The sequence below is a fragment of the Aythya marila genome, assembly GCF_965140915.1.
Source record: "Aythya marila genome assembly, chromosome: 4".
NCBI classification, from domain to species: domain Eukaryota; kingdom Metazoa; phylum Chordata; class Aves; order Anseriformes; family Anatidae; genus Aythya; species Aythya marila.
The window spans coordinates 27545795-27552422 of NC_139045.1; positions in this window are offsets into that span (position 1 = coordinate 27545795).

The following is a 6628-nucleotide window of genomic DNA, read 5'->3' on the forward strand; positions in this document are numbered from 1 at the left end:
ACACCCACAATTAAGGACAGATTTATTTATTTTTTAGGAGACAGTTTTTTAGAGGAAAAAAACTCAGCAGTTTGGATGCTGAATGCTGAGAATATGTTTTAAAAGGATTAATAAAGTACAAAACTAATGTAGTTTATAATTTCTAAGTAGTTCTTTTCCTTCTTCATACTAAACTTATGCCAGTCAACAATCAGAAAGAAATCTTTCTTCATTATAGCAAGGAAGGACAAAATAATTCTTCGATAGTGTACTTCTACACAGATTTCATAAGCCTAGTTTAATCAATTTCTGGTCTTAGACCGCAATAATTACAAGTCCTGTGCTTGGACAAGACCTACGTCCTTCATATTTTTTCAAAGCATGTTAAACCAGAAGCAAAATAGACTGACATTTTTCTAAAATTCTTAAAAGCTTAGCAATTTCTTAAATCTAGCTTAACTATGATTTCAGAAGACAATCACTTCCAGGTTGCTCAAGAATTTTAAAAATTCTTTAGGTTTACGAAATCACCATGTAGTACTATTGGCTAGATGACTTCACTCTGGAATGGACTTATTGATCAGAATCAGAACCATATACAAGACAGTTTCTGGCTGCTTGAAGGGTTTGTGGGTGAATCAGGATTCAGATTCCACCTAATGCCTGCCTTGAATGTTTTTGTTCTGTAAGAGCAGTTCCATTTTTTCCATTTCATTTATAGACAACATTGATATTAAAACTGAAAAGACAAATATTGTACACTAGAGGAAAAAGACTTTGAGCGTGTATCCCCCCATATTCCAAGGAAAGCTCTCTACCCAACAGTAATTAGTTGTGCCAGAATGAATCAATACTTGTAAGAAATTCTAAAAGGTCATGTGAATGTTCTATTGCAGAATTGCTGTATATTTTAAACCTCAAATTATTGTGCAAATAGAATTCTTGTTTTCTGGCCAACCCTCCTCTCAAAACTCATTTCTTAAGCAGACTTGTAAAAAAACCTGAAAGCACATAGACCAGCTTTCTGCTAGTCAATTAAAGGTTCTGTTGTGAGTGTTCAGAGTTGAAACAGTCCTTCATGACCCTAGAAGTCTTCACAAAAAATATACCTATTCTATTTGTGTTCTATCGGGTTCTGCAAGTACAAAAGATGATAAATAAATGTGCTATTTACTCACACAAATTTGCTACCTATCTATCCAGGCAAGAAGCTTTAATATGCTGGTCAAACTAAGATCACCACCTGTGATACCCAACATTTTTATTTTTGCACCCTCAATATATCTAGACTTTGTGTTTTCATGCTTAAGAGAGGACTTCACCAATAAATTAGGCATATAAAATTAAAAGCCATATTAATATTTTATGCTAAGTCATCGCTGAATTAAATAAATCCCAACCCAATCAAGAACCCTTTTTTCCATTTATTTTTGTTTGTTTGTTGAAAAAGAAAGGGGTAAGCTTTCAAAGCTCAGGAAGAGCCACTTGCTATAGGCATTGCATTTTCATTCAACATCATCCTCCCTCCATTTTGAGCAGAACATTAAGCCAAGTACTGACCAAGAGTTTAGACAAAATCCAGACTACTATTTACTAACAAGAACAAGAAAACACATGGTATATTTCTCTTTTACTGCTTAAGACAGTCCTTTATCTCTGATTAATGACCTGTTAGCTATCAGAATACCATATGTATTATTGCAAACGTTCTGTCTTGACAACAGCAAGAATACCCACAGCTACCAGCATATAAGATTGCTGGATCACTATTGTAAAGAGTATGCTCAGCTCTACAGAAATTAAACCTTTTTAATCTCTATCTTGTATTACACATCTGTAACTGCTCTATCAAAAAATGACATTAATATTATATGTGGCCCAACCCTAGTTTTGTTAGTTAGTTATGCAAAATTCAGTTTTAGCTGGTACTGGTATTGTAAAAGATCTTTAGGAAGAACAGAATATATATTATCAATGTTTTTAATTTTTTAATTACAATGTAAGAACAGTAAGGAATACAGGTGGACCTAACCTGTATATAGCTTCCCCAGTGAAGAAGGTATTGGTGAATGGACAGCCTCCCTCCAGAGAAACACCAGAAGAAATCTGAGGAAGACTGACTTAAGGTATTTAGAAAGAGAAATATTGGACAGATTCCATATTATGAGTGTTGTTCAACACATGCGAGACAAGGAGAACAAGTTTGGCACTATTCATTAAAGATCTTTTGCTCCTAAAGATGGAAGATTAGGTGGATAACATGAGACAGCTGCATCCTTTACTGTAGGAGACTTTCACAATTCATTTAGGCTTTGCCTCAAGTGCCAAATTCTCAGCTCTGCTCTTGAATCTATGTCATCATTTCCTCCCATGAGCTTTCCATTCCTTTCACTTTGTATCATCTGCCAGTATGCATCATCATTTCTCATAGTACAGCTTTTACAGTGCACCACGTTCCCTGTTATCAGAAGACTTGTAGCTGAATGCTTTATGAAACAGCAATATTGACGTAAAGACTGGCCTTCTCAACTTTTGCTTTTTTTATTTGTCCTTTTAGATTGCAAATGTTTGAAGTAACTTATATGCTGGACACCACTTTCAAGGGACACAGTGCATCAAAAGCCATATTGCGATTACGCCTCGACATGACCAAAGATCTTTACGTCACAAGAATCATTATTGTGAAGGTTTTGACTATTGCCTTTGTGGATGAAAACAGGAGTAAGACTCACACATAGAACCAGGCAAGCACCTTTACCATGAATATGTAGTTTTGTTCATCCTGGATGACTAATCAGTTCAGTTCTAATTAAAATTTTCAGTTATAGAAGTTTTATTTTTATAGAAACTAGAAAGTTCCTGCTTTCTAGAAACTAAGAAGTGCGAGAGATTAACCCTCCAGCTATTGGGTAAGAGAAGCTAAAGTAAACACTCTGATTGTGGGTGACAACCAAGATTTAGTGTTCACCGCTGGTGGGGGGATGTCTTCCTTCAACCTGTCCTAGCAGTTGCAGGGCTTACACGTGTTCTCAGTCTCTACAGCACTCTCAGTTGTACAAGTAATGAGCCATCTAGTCAAGCACTTAAACACAGGCACCCTATACAGGAGGTAGGGAGCACCACGGACACACGTATATCCAAGTATTTATAGCTTTAAAGATTTTAAAAGCTCATGCAGGAGGGACAGAGGGTGCCTGACAGCATGGTAGTTAGGTGGAAGCAATAACACAAACTGTGACTCTGAATAAGGCATAAAGTGGTGAAGACACTGAGCTGGCAAGGGTGAATTTCTATTATTTAGATGAACATTTATTCACTAAAGTGGTGCAGATGTCCTCAAAGAGGAGTGAGAACAGCATTTCTAGCTCCGAGTCATTTCCATCAGCTTTTTCATCTTACACTTCCTGCTATTCATGTAGTAGTCTTATATAAGGTATACAGCTCTGAATATAGACATAAAATAATAAAAATTTCCTAAACATAGGAAATCAAATCAGTTCTTTGATTTTTCTGACTAGAAGCTCATTTCTAGCTCAGCTTGTTATTTCTGTTGGATTTCTCTTAGGATTTCAGTACTACAAACTATGCCACCCAAATGCAGAAACAGCTGAATCAAATACATGTATTTCAGGTAGGATGTGCCTTTCTAACGGGAGTCCTTTTCCCCAGAGGGTAGTTAGTCCATGAATCAGGGCTACAGATCTGTCCCTACTGGTTCTAAGTCCATGCAGGAGAGTGTGCTATACCATCAAAAAAAAAAAAAAAAAAAAAAAAAAACGGCCTCTCATTTATGATATACAAGATCTTGGTAAAATACTGTATAGAAAAGCAAAATTGTTGTCTCACTGTTCCAAAGTTTCAATCTTCAGCCTCCAACCACTCCAGCTACGCTTTGGCTTCTAACAAGGAGTTCAAGCTGCCCAAGCCAAGTCTTCAAGATAGATTTTAAAAGGAACACAGTTCAAACAAATATTTGGCCTAACCAATCCTTTTCTTCCCAGGCAAGCCCACAGCTGCAATAGACTATCTTGACACTTGTATACAAACTCCCAGACCTATTGGTTCAGGCAAGCAGTAGTTCCAGACAAGCTTCTTGTTTCCTAAAGCTGTCCAGTACCTCTCACTTTAAGCCTTTTTCCTGGACCTAACTGCCAGCACAAGTGTAATAGGGTAAGGTTAATTACACCATATTCCACATCCTTCCTGGCTGCAGCTTAATTAAATCTCATTTCTCAAACTCTTTAATAAGGAGTGTTTCTCATTTACCCTGGATATCCATTCCAAATAGCACATTCTATATTCTATAGAGCAAGTATAGTAAGCATATTTTTTTTGTGTAGTTTACTACTGAACCCTTTTAGATAGCCACAGAATCCAAAGCTTTTACCAGCTTTACTTATATAACTTGCAGTTTTAATTTTACTTATAAATCCACCCTGGATTTTTTATTCATGTAGCATCCTGATCTCTTTCCAAAATAGTCCTTCTTTATACCACTTTACCTGGTTCTTCCTGTCTCTGAGAACTGGTTTCCCAGCACCCTGATTTTTTTTTCCTGTGAAACCATTTAAACACCCTGTTGCTCACGTGACAGAGTAAGGAAATGAAAGATCTAAACAGGGATGCTTGCAGAATCATGAGTCTCATTTTTAAAGAAGTACCTGCCAGAATTCTACTGATTTATCGAGGGGACACAAATATGTGTCATCTGCCTAATCCTCCCTCTTCTTCCTTTTCTTATATTTATTCACATAAGTGTCTATTTTTTATTAATTAATATTTTAAAAGAAAGGCTATATTTTCTTTAGTAAGTATAAATTAGTAAACTAGGTAGTAAACTAATCTTTCACTGACACTGTGTCTGCTTGCAATTACAAACATTCACCTGAGTTGGTGATGCTATTGTCTTTTTTGTTCATGCTGAATCCTTATTATTAAATGCATTTAGCGCATTTCTTTTCCCAGATATGTGACGTGCATAACTTCTGTTGGTTACCATGCTGAAGATAGTCTGGTCCTGTATCGTCAGTGTAAGCTTACTTCAGCTTTACATTGTGAATCCCTTTGCTACCCGTACTTCTCCTCACATAAAAAGCACAGGCTCTGAATAGAATTCTTCTTTTCAATCCATTCAAAAATGTCTCTTACATCTCGCTTTCCTTCCTTGCCAAGTACATAATTATACCTTCACACTTCATTTTATCTGTCTGAGTTAAAAGTATTAAGTAGATGAAAACTGTACAAAATAACATTAAATATTTTCCTTTTGCAGAGCATTTATTGCTTGACCATATAGATTCAAACATTCTTTGAACTTGCCTCACTTGTCATAGTTTACCAAAGAGTTTCAGCTAAAATGAGATTTTTAGTTTCTCCATTCTCTCACATGAGATATTTTCTGAATTTCTATACTATTGGCAACATCTAGTTTTCCATGACTGCCTCCTCAGATCTTGGGGTGTTTGTAAGAGAAGTTTTTCCATACCTTGTAAGTTTGTCAGAATTGTGTTTTGTTGAAGTCAATGCAATAGGATCTTGGAGATTATACAGATACTTTCATTAAAAATAAAACAAAAACAAAAAACCCTTCACCTACCACCAGCACCCAATGAAGTTCTCTGTTTGTGGAAAAAACTTAGAACTATAAAACCTTCTCACATAAAACATGAAGGCAAATTCAGAGAAGTGAAACTGCAGTATCTGTTTAAAATCTCATTGTTTTTAAACCAGTGCCTTACCTTCTCAATGCTTGGTATAAGCATGCTGCATCTTGCTGGCCGTCCTACTAGCGACAGCTACATAACAACTGATATAACTGTGACTTTTCCATCTCCATTGCAAAGACTAAGGACACAGGTCTCAGTGCAATTGTCACAGTCAGGTTGAACTGTTACTTTGGACTTTGCAAAGGGGTCGCACACTGAGATGATAAAGAAGCTTAAGCTCCAGCAGCTTCTTTCTACCTTCTAATTAAGTATTGTATCACACAGAGAGACTATTAAACTGATGCTGCAGAAACCTGTAGTGACTGCTGGCAAGTTTATGGGCAGGACTTAAACTGTTGTTTTTAATATAGAGCGAGCCTCAAAGGTTTCAAATGTGATTACTTGAGAGACCACCTATCTTGACAGTTGATTCTGCTGTATTAGTGGACAGCAGAGGAATTCAAGTTAATAGGCTAGTCATTTAGTCAAGACAGCTTTGGCAGAAGATCTGGTGGATAGCCTTGAACTCTGGAACTTATTCTTCAACTGTAAAATTGGGATAATAATGGTTCTCTACCTCCCAGTAGGGTGCTTAGGCTAAATTCATTATTAGACATTTTCAGTAATGCTTCTGTTTTTGTTTCCAAGGTAATGAATAGGGATGGGCTGGAAATCCCTTAACGATAAAACTTATAGAGCTTAAAGGGCAATGGGAGTTAAGGGGTCAGAGCACTCGTGGCAGGAACAATAGTTATTGCAAAATCTGGTAGATAACTGCCAGCACAATTGATTCTCATCAACAGTAATAATGCTCCTCTGTTGCAGGTTGAGACACCAATGAAGACTGTCCAGGGATACTCCATCTCATCTTGTAGAGAACTGATCATAGCTTTGAGACTGAGGTAAAAAACACTCTCTGAAATGTGTGGTACATTGCAAAACCA